This window comes from Benincasa hispida, chromosome 4 (assembly GCF_027475165.1).
Source record: "Benincasa hispida cultivar pf3 chromosome 4, pf3_genome.v1.1, whole genome shotgun sequence".
In the NCBI taxonomy this organism is placed as follows: Eukaryota; Viridiplantae; Streptophyta; class Magnoliopsida; order Cucurbitales; family Cucurbitaceae; genus Benincasa; species Benincasa hispida.
This window is the reverse complement of record NC_143481.1, coordinates 59,907,329-59,924,814: the sequence shown is the minus strand read 5'-3', so window position 1 is coordinate 59,924,814 and position 17,486 is coordinate 59,907,329.

Genomic DNA, 17,486 nt, shown 5'->3' with positions numbered 1-17,486 from the left:
CCACATACATGTTTAAGCTACAAGATAACTTTAGATGTTAGTTTATTGGTTTGTGGTTAAAGCAACTAATTTTGAAATAAAACATCACATATTTTATTACATAAATAAAATGTTTGTATAATACAATTACAAACGTTAGGACCCTATGAGATTTAGGGCATTAACCTCAACAATCTCCAACTTGACCTAAAGCTAGTAGGGTGTACAATGTAAAAGTCAAACTAACATACAAAGTACATAAATCAATAAACTAGGGTATAACAAGCCCAATACAAATCTTCCACTTGCTCTAGTCTAAACGTGGCCTGTCCCATAGACCCATACTCTGCAGGTGACCCTCAAACACCTTAGAGGTAAGGTCCTTTGTAAATGGATCAGCAACGTTATGCTCTGAAGCTATCTACGTGACAGTTATGTCCACTCGATGCACAATTTCTCAAATGAGATGATACTTCCGCTCTATGTGCTTCCCGCACTTGTGACTCATAGACTCTCGGGAATTAGCCACAACACCACTATTATCACAATAAAGTGTGATAGGCTTTGACACGTCTGGAACAAATTCCTAATCTGTTAAGAATTTCCTGAGCCAAATAGCTTCCTTAGCAGGTTCACAAGCCGCTATATATTCGGCCTCCATAGTGGAGTCAGCAATGCACGCTTACTTAGTGCTCCTCCAGACTACTGCCCTCCATTAAGAGTGAAAATTGATTCAAGATTGAAATATAATGATACAAGATGGAATTCACTCATTCCCATCTTAAGGGTAAGTAGATAAGTGTTTCCTTAAGTGGTGTCTCTGAGACATGAACAAAGGGCCCTACTCACTCATTGGCCCGAGAGGGGTTTCTGTTTATTGGTTGAACCATAAACAAGTTGTTCATTAGAGGAGCACTGGTATTCAAGGACTCAGAGATAACCCAAGAGTAAAATTGTAATTTTACCCAGGTTGTGTTACGAACACTCGTGGAGGACTAACTTGCTGGTATTGGAGGACTAACTTACGAACACTCGTGTAAAAGCAACTTAATTACATCTCAGAAATGGCAACAAAACATATGTCCATCAAAACAATAGAAGAACAAAAACATGGGTCCCAAAAACAAAATCCACTAGTCCCAAACTTCTCTCCAAAAACATGTGTACATAAGTACAAGCTTAGCTTAAGCTTCCTCCTTCCTAGCCGAGTCTTAAGTGGCAGACAGCAGTGGGTTCAACTTCGGGGAATCTGACTACTACTTGAGAAAAAGGAAAACATTTGAAAACAGTGAATTGGTTGCCCAGTGAGTGATTCATAGAATAACAATTCGTTTCAAGCCTTTCATACACATATAATATTAAACATGTCAACATGCTAGAAATAATCTCAAGCAACTTACGTAGTAACATACATTAAATATAGCATCATAATCGTACATATTATTAAACCTTAGTTAAGACCGAGCTTTCGTAGCTCAAGCTCCCAACGTCCATTTATGGTCGTGAGATCCATACTTCGGTCCCATTATAGTGACTGTGGCCAGGAGACCTATGCTTCGGCCTCTCATACTGAACTACCTACGTGCACGTGAAGTATACTAAGTATCGTCAACACCTTAGGTACTTCCTTGGATATTTTCTATACCTTCGGCATCCGACTTACTAGGATTGTACCATTTATAGAAAACATGTGTAAATAAAGCTTTAGGCATAGCACTTACCTAGCTTTCACCATAAGAAAATTGTCATAATTCAACACGCATGCTTCACGAAATATAAACATTTAGATTTTATAATACTTTAGCATTCAACCTTGACATGCGCTAGAATTAGTAAAACTTATTTAATTAGCTTAAAACATCATGCTTAAGAAATGCCATGAAATCCTTAAAATCATAGGTATAGACTTTAGTTGCTTGGAAAACCCATAAACCTTGGTGTGAAATTCATTTGGAACGCATGACCTTTTATATTTAAATCTTTTGAAGACATTTAGACACTCACGAGTCTTTAGGCTTGTTTTTCCTAAGCTTGGTAGGCTTATTCAATGGATGTTTCTCCTACACATAAGAATAATAATTTTAGTTACTACATCGGTCTCCCTTTTGAGTCTACTTTTTTTAAACCAAGCTCACACTTAGCAAGAAATTGCTTGTTCGTCCATAAATTCCAGATTCAGCTTCTAACATCAATAACTCAAAAATCAGAACTCATTTTAAGAAAGTTCCTTTGACAAATATGCTCAGAATTGAGTTAAAACATTACCTTAAAAGTTTAGCATAAAACTCCTTGTGGTTTGATCTAGGGCTTTAAATCTTTCTCAATGGTTCTAAACTGCGAACTCCCTACTTGTTAAAAAATTCTAGGTTTAAATTCCAAAATATGTAATTCAAACCTCAGACCTTATCTTGCAAAAGTTCCTTCTAAAACATTACTTGAATGGTGATAACAATATTACTTTAAATTTTCAGCTTGAAATTCCAGGTGATTCGTCTTAGATTTAAGATTCTTCATCGAGTGCCTGAAAACGCTTGAAAACGAACCTTTGTCTCTTTTTTCCTTCTCTGGCCCTCTTTCCGGAGAGAAATCCCTTCCAATGGCTCTATTTCAGGAGCTAGACTCACAGAGCTTTCCAACGGTTCCAATATCGTCTGATTTTCTCGAAGGAATCATCCAAAACGAGCTCTTGAAGTTCCATTCCCTTTTATACTACCACCCAACCCTTTTGCATGAAATCTCTCTAAGCCACCTTAACCACTAGTGGAGATTATGGGCCCAAATTAAGCAATCTATCCGAATGACCAAACGAAAAGTTTAAAGCTAAGAGTTTCGAGCAAACTCGATCCTCGATGGAAAAACTTGATGGAAATGAGTAATTACTCGATGGAAATTTCAATGGTTTTCTGGTGAATACTCGATGGGAAAAACTTGATGTTCGATGGGATACTCGGTACTCGGTGGCTTGCTTGATGCACTATCCTTCCTTGATCGCTCATACTCGATGCTCGACCTCTCCTCGATCGCTCATACTCAATGCCTGACCCTTCCTCGATCGCTCATACTCGATGCTCGACGGCATTTATCCGATGCCTACCTTATGCTTACTCAATGCTCAGCCACCACTCTTTACGACCAACACTTAGCCAAAATTTTTTGCAAGTCTAGTTTAATAAGTATCCGAGAGCCAAGTTTCCCACATTTAGACATTTTCCTTCTTCAAAACTTATCATTTACCCAATTCCAACAATTCTAAACTATCTTAAATATTTAATCCCCTTACTTTGCTAAACTCAAACAGTAAACATAATTAAAAAGGGAAAGTAAGGTTTAGATTTTACAGGGTGCCTCAGTGAATTTTGGTTATTTCGAATAGTTGGAATTTGAAACTATTTTAAATTTAAGTTGGTTCATAATTAGTTGTTTGAGTTGAGAACTTATAATAGGCCTTTGTTTAGTTTGCTTGAGTTGTCATTGAATATAGTTGGTTAGTTTTTAACAAGTTTTGTTTGATTTATTTTATGAAGTGTTGAATATTCTTTTTTTGAAAATTTTGGTAGTTCTATTGAGAAGTGGCTGTGGGAGTGTGTTTCTTTCGATAGCTTCAAGGTAAATTCAAGCATGGAAAGAGAAGCAAACTCTTGTAAGAAATTAAGAAGTAGCTTCTTGTTCTAGTTTTAGCTTCTTTGGAACATGGAAAGAGAGCACATGGAGTTTTGATTAAATGTCAAACTTGTGATAATGTTGTTGTTTCCTTTGCCCTTATAGCTATGTACTTCAAATGAAGTTGCTTATCTGATGGGCATAAGGCATTCAAGAAATTTTTAAAAAGGAATGTAATTAGTTGAACTGCTTTCAAATCTGGGTATGGTCAGCATGGTAGAGTTTTTGAGGTTTTGGAATTACTTTCCTTCAAGTTCATGCTGATAAATTAATTTATTTTATTATTATTATTATTATTTTTTTTTTTTTTTGGGATGTACTTCTAGATTTTTCGGGGCCAAACAAGAAAAATTATGCTGGTTAATTGTGTATTCACTTAATGTGGTTAGTTGTTAGGACAAGCTTTGATTTTCTATTTCAAATTATGTTGTTGGAAAAAACTCTCTCTATATTTCATGTATATCCATATATGTATGTACACAGTCAAAGATTCAAGCTCTATGGGTTCAAAAAGTTTGTGGTTTTCACTGACTTACTGTTATAGGTTTTTCACTAACTTACTTCAAAAAGTTCAAAAAGTTCATTTGTTTAGTTGATTATGTTTGTAGGTCTATAAGATATATTGTTTATTAAGTTTACGTATTTATTGTTCAATGTATTCCGTTCCTAGTGGTCTTTTCTCTTCCTTTCATAAGTCATTTTCAATAAGTTTTATGTGTTAAAACTTTGTTAGATCCATCAATTAAGGCACTGCATATTTGTTTACGAACCCTTGGAAAATCTCGGACTTGTGAAAGGTTTTTGGTTGTAGGTTTAGACTAATTTGGATGACCAGTTAAGTTTTGTGGTTGATTTTGGGTTAGTTCAGGCCCTCCAAAGTAGACTACCAACTCTCTCAATTTTTAGACTTTAGAACTCTATGTATATATTGATTAGTCTAACTTGTAGATAGATTTACTTTGACAATTTGTCACTTTTTTTTGTTGTGAATTAGTTAATTTTTGTGCTTGTTGAAAGTTGAGTTGTATATATAAAAACAATTAAGATTTTTATTTTGTACATGTACAGGTAAAAAAGAGATCACGAGAAAAAGTAGGTGAAAACTCGACATTGAAGATAATGTTCGGTGTTGGTTGAAACTGATATTGAAGATAACTGGCATTGAAATCTTGGTCATCTATAATGTCAATTTAAAACCGATATTAAAGACCTTTTATAACACGATCTTCGATATCGATTTTCAACCGATATTATACTCTTATAATGTCAGTTTTAAACTGACATTAAAGCCCAGTTTTGTAGTAGTGAATGCATGCTTAAGTTTTCATCCAACTCTTTTATGGGTAAAGTAATAGTTTTTTGGGAAGTAAACAAAGGGTGTTATAAGTTGAAACGAAACATTGTTTCTAATAATCAGGGACAACTATGACACTCGTAGTGTCGATTGTATGGATGTGATTGAGTATGCTTAGCGGCCTTTAAGAGTATATTGCTCGTAGATGGATGTCGTTCATGTGGCCCATGTGAACAAGCTAAAACGAAATCGTGTTTGTAGATAAAGTCTCATTTAGTTTGTGTAAAAAGAGAGATAGAAAAAAAAATGCATGAAAGTTTGGTTCCCTTAAGTGTTTCATTGCCACTTGGAGTTTAGAAAAAGCTGAATGCTATAGCCTTCAAGCCAAGGGAGAATGAGCAGAGGATTGAATAAAACTTTTAAGAGTACATTTATTTATGCCATATCATCCATACACTTATTTACTTACCAGTCGAATAACGGTTAAAATAGACTAAAGAGCCATTTAAACTCATTATTCAGACCTCATAGGGACGAAATAACTAGCTAGATGCAATTTCGAACACTCAAGGACTATAAGTATATTTTGTTGTCCTTGATTTTATTCATACATTAAGAAATAAAGACAAAGCATCCTGATTAGTTGTTCTTACCATCAATAGATAGGAGTGTCCATGACGGTTGATTATTATTAACATCTAGCACCTTAGCATAATGATATACTTTGTATTCATTTCCTTCCATTTGCACTTCCAAGTGAAGAGTGAACTTTTTCAAGCTTCGTATTTTTAACCGTACCATCCAACACAACAACAGACTTCACATCCCTCGGTTCTGTTATACTAAATAAAAAACGAAATGATTATCTAGCGAGACCTAATTAAACTAAAGTATAAGAGACATATCTTCTCAAACAAAGCAAGTAAATTATTAAACAAATTTTTACAATTAAAAAAAATAAAATTATCAAACATATTCTCTATAATGTACACAACATATATAAACAAGAAATAAAGTAGAATCAATAAAAATAATATATTTATAATTCAAATCAACATTAAATTACGCTATTATTGATGCCAAAATATAATAACAAAGGACAAAAAATCCAAATAAGAATAGAATTCTAAAAAAAAAAAATATTCTTTCTAAATGGAATATAATAGACATGGTGAATCATGTATAATTAATTCTCTCAATTAATTTGAACAATTCAAATTAATCTAAAATTAATTCTCAATAATCTTTATTGAGCTACAGAGAGGACCACATAGACCTGTAGATTGAAGCTCCAATAGTACTTGAGTAATTAATTAAACTCTTTAATTAAATTACCAAACATCCATTAACTGTTGGTCACCCACTGAAAGAACGAGTTGCATTTTCGTACTACAAATATATTCCTTTGTCCATTGGATATAATCAGTCAACAGTGCGATGACCTTTCACAAATTACTTGTAAGTACAATTAGATCAAAATTACCGCTTTGCCTCTGTATTTACATCTAACTACATAAGTACTATTGGTCTTTCTAATGAACAATAAGTCATAGTCCAACTATGACCAAATTCATCTTGGACCAAGAGAGGGTGTGGCCACATTATTCAAGCCTCAAAATCAACCCTTAAGATAGCAATTTATCTTCTTACCCCGATATCAGGGAAGAAGTGAATTTCATCTTGTGTAGCTATGTTCCCAACTTTTCAATTAGACAAGTCCTCGAAATGTTAGGCGTATTGAGTCGGCGATCTGTCCACTCTCACTTATAAAAATCAAAGAACTACCTTCATAGGTAGGAGTTCACAACTCACTCAAAATTCAGGTCATGTCACCTATGGTCATCTTGGAGAAATGTAAATCTCTATATTAATGGTGTTATATAATGAGACTAATCATTTCATGGTATGGGTCTTATGCAAACCTTTTGTATAGGTTACCTCCGCTCGCATGTCTCCACATGAATGATCAGAATTAAATCATTTGTAGCACTTAACAACACTTGTAATATCTATAAAGTAGGTCATATCCATAATGTCACCAAGATAAATTATGCAACCTTATCCATCTACTACAAAACGTTTAGATTATCATTTAAACATGATTCACCTATATGTCTCTACAAACATGTTTAAATTACATAAAATAACCTTAGATCTTAGTTTATTGGATTGAGTGTATGCTATTAAAATAAAAATTATTTTATTAATAATACTTTGTTTATACAATGTTTACAAACTACGAGAATACAAGAGAGATTTAGGACACCAATCCCAACAGAAAGAAGTCTCATTCATCGTCGGATGTCGAGGTGATCAACACTAATATTGTCAAACTTAGAGGGAGCCTAAGTGCACTTGAGAGAGAGTCTCACATCTAAGGGGAGTGTAGGTGATCAGTGAACTGAGCTCTACATGAGTCATGTAAGGGTTGTATATAACAGATAAGTACTGCTTGTAAACTGCTTAACTCTTTAATATTATGGGATTATCTTTCTTAGGTACACTGCCCCCCAGACGTAGGTGGTTCATTATTGAAATGGGTTACCAACTTTTATGTGTCTTTACTTGTTTACTTATTGTTGGTATTTTCGTTAAAAAAAAATAGGGGAAGTTGTATCCATTACTCCCGTAGGAGTATTACATGATTTACAAAAGAGAGAGAGGATCATGTTCTTCATCTCTTTCATTCTCTCTGTGTGTTTTCCCTATCAGAAAAGTCTCTCAAGCTCCCATCCTTCCCATTTACAAAGATTGAGTGTAAGCTCATGAAACTCTACACGGTTTTTGTCCCTAAAAATAATGAGGAAGACCTCATAGTGGTGTTCATGTTCTTCATTCCTCTTCATCACTGTTGTGTTCACATTGATGCCGAGTTTGGGAAAATGAGAGGAGCAATGTTCGTGTTCTTGATTGGGAAAGGAAGGGAGAAGACAATTTTCTTCCAAGGTATGTTGTTGGAATATAAAGCAATAGTAGAAGCGAAGATCGATAATGTTCTAATTACATTAAAAACAAGAATAAGCATACATAAAGGGTTAGAAATTACAACCTTTGTAGAATCCACCGCAATCTTCCTCTCCAAGTTCAATCGACGCCATCAACGATAAATCTTCACTATTCTTCGGTTGAGAACACAGTTGTTAGTGAAGACAAGGGAATTTCACTCTAGAAAAGTGGAGAGTAAGGAGATTTTGGTGGAACAGTCAAGTGAAAAGACAAGGAAGCATTAGCTTTTACACATTTGAAAAACCAAACTATTTAAAGACAAATTTTATGCAAAATCCTATTTTGCATGTCTTCCACCTCAAAATCCACAAACTAGTTTACACAATTGGATTTTTCATGAAATTAGATTTTTCCACTAACTAATTTTAAAAATAAATAAATCAATCTTTTATGAAAAATATTTTCATAATTTTAAAAATATTTAAAAATAAATTTAATATCACGTAATAAATTATTTTAAACACCTAACTTTGATTAATCATATTAATCAAGTTTAAAAAATACTTTCATGCTAATGTTCAAGAATAGTCTAAAAAATAATAAATTAATTAATTATTTAATTGTAAATTATATCTCATATAAAACATAATTTTCCCTAGTGCCCGAATTCGAACATTTCAAATTCTTACTTCACCCGGTTCTTTAATTTTGTCCATAGTGTGTTAGAAAGGAGACCCGATGGACCTATGGATCATGGGCTCCAACGACCCAAGACTAACCGGTCAAACTCTTTAACCTAGTTAATCAACATTCGTTAACTAACAGGACTGTTCACTATATCCTGTAGTTGCACTCCCCTCACTGTAGATATATTATGTGTCCATTTGATATAACCATGATAAGTAAGTCAACCCTTCACAAGTTGTTCGTAATAACGGCTGGGTCAAAAGCTATTTTACCCCTGAGAATACATCTTGTTCCTTAAGTCCCACTGATCCTCTAATGAACAATTACTTTGTGATCCAATTCCTAAACCAAGTCCCTCTCAGGCCACTGAGGGGGTGGGACCCCTTGTTTAAGATCTGGAGTTAGCACATAAGGCAACAACCTTTCTACTATCCCTAAAAGTGGGTAGGAGTGAATTTAGTATTATACCCTATGTCTCTTGCTATCTACTCGCTTATTGAGCTAGTGTTGTTGAGTCAACCCTCACCCATGAAAATCGAAGGATAATCCTGAATAAACATGAGTTCATAGTTAGCTCAGGATTAAGGTCAAATTACATAGGTCATCTCTTTGAAATAGGCAGTCTTAAACAGTAAACAACGTTATAAAGTAAGAGTGACTTAATTCTTGGTCCGATCTTATGCAAACTCATTGCATAGAATGCCCCCGCTCCTCATGTCAATACATGAACGAATCAGGATCACTTCATTTGTAGTACTTTACAACAAATTGTAACAACTACAGTATGGGCTGCATCCGATGGTGTTACAAGAATAAGATACCCAATCTTATTCGTATACTATAGACCATTTTGATTTTTTACTGAACTTGATCTACTCTTATGTCTCCACATAAAGTTCGTGTATTCATATAATATACATGGGTCTTTAATTTATTGAATTTAGACACTACAAGTGCAATTCACATATTCAATAACAGTTTTGTTGAATAAACGTCAATAACATCTTTATTGATAATAACATGTGTTTAACATGGCATACTACGAATTATAGGACGTACCACCCAACATATGTGATATCCGATATCTTTTCTCTAATTTCATAGTAATAGCATGCTTAAATTAAAAATTTGTTTATCCATGACTTTTCGTCACTATGAATTATGTTGTATGTTCTATAAAATGAAATCTAGATTGATGCATCCAATACCTTCAGCCTAGTGAAAAGTCATATAGGTTGGGCGTGTACTCAGAAGTGTAGAGAGAATGATAATTCTTATTCACTTAATCAGGCTGAAAATAACATATATATATGTAATTAAGAAACCCTAATCTAGGAGATATGAAATTACCATAAAGGACACCTAATTAAATTTACAATATCCCCCCCCCCCCCCCCCCTCAAGCTAGAGCAAATATGTCAATCATGCCCAGCTTGTTGCACAAATAACTTATTCTTGTTCCTTTTACTACTTTAGTAAGTAGAACTCTCAACTGATCACCAGTCTTTACATATCCAGTAGATATCAACCTTTCTTGTATTTTCTCGCGAATGAAATGATAATCCACTTCTATATGTTTAGTTCATTCATGAAACACAGGATTGGATGCAATATGAAGCTCTTTAATTATCATACCATAATTTAGCTGGCACAATAACATTGAAGCTCATCTTAGACAAAATGTGATGTATCCATACTATTGCACACACAGTTGTGTCATCGTTCTATATTCAAACTCAACACATGAATGGGAAACTATATTCTGCTTCTGACTTTTCCACGACACAATATCCAGAAGTTGATCTCCTATCTTCTCGAGATTCAGTCCAATCAACATTAGGAAAACATTGAAGTCTTGTGTGACCATGATCTCTATATAAGATCCCACATTCAGGTGTAGCTTTCAGATAACATAAGATTTTTTCAACTACAGCGCAATGATCCACAGTAGGGAAAGACATAAGCTGGCTAACAATACTCACAGAATAAGCAATGTCAAGTCATGTCACTGTTAAATAGTTCAACTTCCCAACTAATCTTCTATATCTCTCAGGATCTTTAAACACTTCTCCTTCCTTTGTAAGTTGCAAATTTGGTATTAATGGAGTACTACATGGTTTGACTTCTTGTTTACCTGTCTCAGTCAATATATCAAGTATGTATTTCCATTAAGATAGGTAAATACCTTTCTTGCTTCTCAGCACTTCAATACCCAAGAAATACTTTAATGATCCCAAATGATTGGTATGAAATTCACCCTGGAGAAAAGTCTTGAGGGAGGATATACCTGATACATCATTTCCAGTGATAACGATATCATCAACATATATAACAAGCAAAGTAATACAAATGTCAGATCGTCGATAGAATACAGAATGATCATATGTGCTCGTCTTCATACCAAAACATTCGAATGCTTGACTAAACTTGCCAAACCATGCACGAGGACTTTGTTTTAGTCCGTATAAGGATTTTTGAAGCCGACATACCTTATTAGTCTCCCACTGAGCAACAAACCCAGGTAGTTGCTCCATATTGACGTCCTCTTGAAGATCACCATGTGGAAAGAGAAAGCACGAGTATAAGCAACAAATATACATATTTTTTTATTTTTTTCAATGAAAAAATGATGACAGACATTCAATATTGGACAATTACTGATAAAAAGTAGGTGAAAAACCGACATTGAAGATAATGTTCAGTTTCGGTTGAAACTAATATTGAAGATAATTGGCATTGAAACCTTGGTCATCTATAATATCAATTTAAAACTGATATTAAAGACTTTTTATGACACGATCTTCGATATTGATTTTCAATCGATATTATATTCTTATAATGTTAGTTTTAAACTGACATTAAAGCTCAGTTTTGTAGTAGTGATTGCATGCTTAAGTTTTCGATTAACTCTTTTATGGGTAAAGTAACAGTTTGTTGGGAAGTAAACAAAGGGTGTTATAAGCCGAAACGAAACATGTTTCTAGTAATCATGGATAGCTATGACACTTGTAATGTCGATTGTATGGATGCGATTGAGTAAGCTTAGCGGCCTTTAAGAGTATATTGCTCGTAGATGGAAATCGTTCATGTGGCCCATGTGAACTAGCTAAAACGAAATCATGTTTGTAAATAAAGTCTCATTCAATCATTTGTGTAAAAAGAGAGAGAGAAAATAAATGAATGAAAGTTTGGTTCCCTTAAGTGTTTCATTGCCACTTAGAATCATAATTTTCAAAAATTAAAAAATAAAACCAAAAACTAAATTGTTATCAAATTGGGTCTAAGTTTTCTCTGTTTCAAAAACAAAAAAACATGCTTAATAATGATTTTTTTGTTTTTTGTTTTTTTAAATTGAAACAAAAAATATGTTAGATAATCACTAATTTAATTTTTTTAAAACAGAATTAACTTTGAAGAACTTTTTTAGTTATATATGTATAAATATATTTATAAAAATGAAATCCAACTATTTTACAATAATTTTTCATTTGCTATACATAGTTATAAAATTATATTCTTATTTTTAACTTTTTGTGTTTCTTTCAATTCATATGGATAAAAGTTCTATTAATATTTTATATACCTGGATTAATCACAAATCAAATAAATAAAAATAATAAAAATAAACCTATCGTAGAAATACCAGAAATATATTCATTTGGAATACAACAATGAAAACAATTAATCTGAACCTAATGAATTTAAGTACAATCTAGGAACTAAACCCAAGATTTGGAGAGGACGAAGCTCTTCGGCACAAATGTAGCCACATGAAAAATAAAAATAAAAAAATCATAAAATCTTTTTGTCTGTTTTCAGAATTCCTTCCCCATTTCCAAAGCATTTTTTAAATTGTAAAAACAAAAATTTCATTTTGATACCAAACGTACTTGTTTTTCAAAAATTAAAAATTAAAAAACATAAATAAAAAACAAAATGGTTATCTAACTATGCCTAATTAAACTAAAATGTAAGGGATATCTTCTCAAACAAAGTAAGGAAATTACTAAACAAATTTTAACAATTAAAAAAAATAAAATTATCAAACATATTCTCTATAATGTACACAAACATATATAAACAAGAAATAAAGTAGAATCAATAAAAATAATATATTTATAATTCAATTGAACATTAAATTACGCTGTTATTGATATCAAAATATAATAACAAAGGACAAAAAATCCAAATAAGAATAGAATTCTAAAATAAAATATATTCTTTCTAAATGGAATATAATAGACATGGTGCATCATGTATAATTAATTCTCTCAATTAATTTGAACAATTCAAATTAATCTAAAATTAATTCTAAATAATTTTTATTGAGCAACAGAGAGGATCACACCTGTAGATTGAAGCTCCAATAGTACTTCAATAATTAATTAAACTCTTTAATTAAATTATCAAACATCCATTAACTATTGGTCACCCACTGAAAGAAAGAGTTGCATTTTTCGTACTACAAATATATTCCTTTGTCCATTGGATATAATCAGTCAACAGTGCGATGACATTTCACAAATTGCTCGTAAGTACAGTTGGACCAAAATTATTGTTTTACCTCTGTATTTACATCTAACTACGTAAGTACCATTGGTCTCTCTAATGAATAATAAGTCATAGTCTAACTATGACCAAGTCCATCTTGGGCTAAGAGAGGGTGTGGTCACATTATTCAAGCCTCAAAATCAACCCTTAAGATAGCAATTTATCTTCTTACTCCGACATCAGGGAAGAAGTGAATTTCGTCTTGTGTAGCTATGTTCCCAACTTCTCAATTAGACAAATCCCCGAAATGTTAGGCATACTGAGTCGGCGATCTGTTCACTCACACTCATAAAAATCGAAGGACTACCTTCATAGGTAGGAGTTCACAACTCACTCAAAATTTAGGTCATGTCACCTACAGTCATCCTGGAGAAATATAAATCTCTATTATTAATGGTGTTATATAATGAGATTAATCATTTCGTGGTCTGGGTCTTATACAAACCTTTTGTATAGGTTACCCCCGTTCGCATGTCTCCACATGAATGATCAGGATCAAATCATTTATAGCACTTAACAACACTTGTCACATCTATAAAGTAGGTCATATCCGTAGTGTCACCAAAATAAGCTATCCAACCTTATCCATCTACTACATAACGTTTAGGTTATCATTTAAACATGATCCACCTATATGTCTCTACAAACATATTTAAATTACATAAAATAACCTTAGATCTTAGTTTATTTGATTGAGTGCATGTTAGTAAAATAAAAATTATTTTATTAATAATAATTTGTTTATACAATGTTTACAAACTACGAAAATACAAGAGAGATTTAGAACATGAATCCCAAAAGAAAGAAGTCTCATTCATGATCGGATGTCGAGCTGATCAACACTAATATTGTCAAACTTAGAGGGAGCCTAAGTGCACTTGAGAGGGAGTCTCACACCTAAGGGGAGTGTAGGTGATCAGTGAACTGAGCTCTACATGAGTCATGTAATGGTTGTATATAACACATAAGTGTTGCTTGTAAACTGCTTAACTCTTTAATATTATGTAATGGTTGTATATAATAGGACTTTGTTTTAGTCCATACAAAGATTTTTGAAGCCGACATACCTTCTTAGTCTCCCCCTGAGCAACAAACCCAGATGGTTGCTCCATATTGACGTCCTCTTGAAGATCACCATGTGGAAAGAGAAAGCACGAGTGTAAGCAACAAATATACATATTTTTTAGTTTTTTTCAATGACAAAATGATGACAGACATTCAATATGGACAATTACTGATAAAAAGTAGGTGAAAAACCGACATTGAAGATAATGTTCAGTTTCGGTTGAAACTGATATTGAAGATAATTGGGATTGAAATCTTGGTCATCTATAATATCGGTTTAAAACTAATATTAAAGACTTTTTATAACACGATCTTCGATATCGGTTTTCAACCGATATTATACTCTTATAATGTCAGTTTTAAACTGACATTAAAGCCCAGTTTTGTACTAATGAATGCATGCTTAAGTTTTCGTCCAACTCTTTTATGGGTAAAGTAACAGTTTGTTCGGAAGTAAACAAAGGGTGTTATAAGCCGAAACAAAACATGTTTCTAGTAATCAAGGATAGCTATGACACTTGTAATGTCGATTGTATGGATGTGATTGAGTAAGCTTAGCGGCCTTTAAGAGTATATTGCTCGTAGATGGAAGTCGTTTATGTAGTCCATGTGAACAAGCTAAAACGAAATTGTGTTTGTAGATAAAGTCTCACTGAAAAGAAATGAATAAAAGTTTAGTTCCCTTAAGTGTTTCATTACCACTTAGAGTCTAGAAAAAGCTTAATGCTATAACCTTCCAGCCAAGGGAAAATGAGCGGAGGGTTGAATAAAACTTTTAAGAGTACATTTATTTATGCCATATCATCCATACAATTATTTACTTACCAGTCAAATAAAGGTTAAAATAGACTAAAGAGCCATTTAAACTCATTATTCAGATCTCATAGGGAAGAAATAACTAGCTAGATGCAATTTTGAACACTCAAGGACTAAAAGTATATTTTGTTGTCCTTGATTTTATTCATACATTAAGAAGTAAAGACAAAGCATCCTGATCAGTTATTCTCATCAATGGATAGGAGTTTCCATGACGGTTGATTATTATTAACATCTAGCACCTTAGCATGATGATATACTTTGTATACATTTCCTTTCATTTGCACTCCCAAGTGAAGAGTGTAAACTTTTTCAAAGTTCGTATTTTTAACCGTACCATCCAGCACAACAACAGACTTCACGTCCCTTGGTCCTAGCGTTATTGTTGTTCTTAGACTAACGAACACTACAAACCATCCAAGCTTTTTCACATATGGATCATTAGGATCCACAGATGCAAAGCAATCGAAATGATCGTCATCGTTGTACGATCCATCATCTTCTCTAGGGGAGACTATCGTATAACTCATCGTAACTATATTTGATTGATAGTTTGAAGATGCTAAAATTTTACAATGCTGCTTTATGTGGCAAGTTAACATTTATAGAGTTGTAGGTTGAACGATAGACATGAGAAAATTAGAGTTTGATTCTTTGACTTTACCTTTCACAATAATTTAACTTTGATATCTATATACCATAAGAGTTCAATTAAGCATTTTCATGGCTAATTAGAAGATAGCTTTGAATCAATTCCATTTAGTATTAAGATTATCTTAATTAAAGGTATATAAGGTTTGGTCCAAATAAATCTCTTAGAACTACTAAGAATCGTGTTGAACACACCAACACAAACAATTTGATTTGGTTCGATCAATTCTGATTTTTCTAGTTTGTTTTCTGTGTCAATGTGCATCTCTAGTCTTAGTGTGCAAATATCCATCACGGTATTTAATTTAGCTTGTACTTTAGAGGCAATATAATTCATAGCTTAGACACAAAAAAACGTGTTTAGTAACTACTGTTTTTTGTTTTTTTGAAAAAAAAAAATTGAAACAAAAAAATATGTTTGATAATCGTTACTTTCTTTTTGTTAAAAAAAATCAAATTAAGTTTGATTAATTTTTTAGTTCTATACTTTTTTATAAAAATGAAATCAAACTATTCTACAATAGCTTTTCATAGTTATAAAATTATATCATTATTTTTTACTTTTTGAGTTTTTTTGTCTTTCATATTGATAAAGATATTATTAATATTTTATCTGCAGGATTAAACACAAACCAAATGAAAAAAAAATTATAAAATTAAACATATCATAAATATAATTAATTAATCTGAACCTAATGAATTTAGGTACAGTCTAAGAATCGAACCACGATGAAGATGATGCTCTTCACCACTAATGTAGCCACACGCATTTGTGAACGGAAAAATGAAAAACAAAATCGTAAAAACCTTTTTTTGTTCGTTTTCATAATTTCTTCCCAATTTTAGAAGTATTTTTTAAATTGTAAAAAGAAAAATTTTAATTTGATATCAAGTGTACCTATTTTTCAAAAACTAAAAACCAAAAATCAAAAAAAAAAAAAAAACTAATGGTTATCAAGCGAAGCCTAATTAAATTAAAGCCTCATTAGGATCCACAGATGCAAAGCAATAGAAATGATCGTCATCGTTGCACGATCCATCTTCTTCTCCAGGGGAGACTACCGTATAACTCAATCGTAACTATATTTGATTGATAATTTGAAGATACTAAAATTTTACAATGTTGCTTTATATGACAAGTTGACATTTATAGAGTTGTGGGTTGAACGATAGACCTGAGAAAATTAGAGTTTGATTCTTTGACTTTACCCTTCACAATAGTTTAGCTTTGATATTTATATACTATAAGAGTTCATTAAGCATTTTCATGGCTAATTAGAAGATAGCTTTGAATCAATTCCGTTTAGTATTAAGATCATCTTAATTAAAGGTATATAAGGTTTGGTCCAATAAATCTCTTAGAATTACTAAGAATCGTATTGAACACACCAACACAAACATTTATAAGTTTGTTTTTTGTGTCAATGTGCATCTCTAGTCTTAGTGTGCAAATATCATCACGGTATTTAATTTAGAGACAATATAATTTATAGTTTAGAGACAAAAAACGTGTTTACTAATTACTGTTTTTTGTTTTTTTTCTGAAAAAAATTGAAACAAAAAAAATATGTTTAATCATTATTGTTATTATTATTTTTAAATCAATTTAAGTTTGATTAATTTTTCCGTTTTATACTTTTTTATAAAAATGAAATAAACCTTTTTACAATAACTTTTCATTTGATATACATAGTTATAAAATTATATCATTATTTTTAACTTTGTGAGTTTTTTTCTTTCATATTTATAGAGATATTATTAATATTTATATGCAGGATTAATCACAAACCAAATGAAAAAAAAAATTTATAAAAAAATATATTGTAAATATAATTAA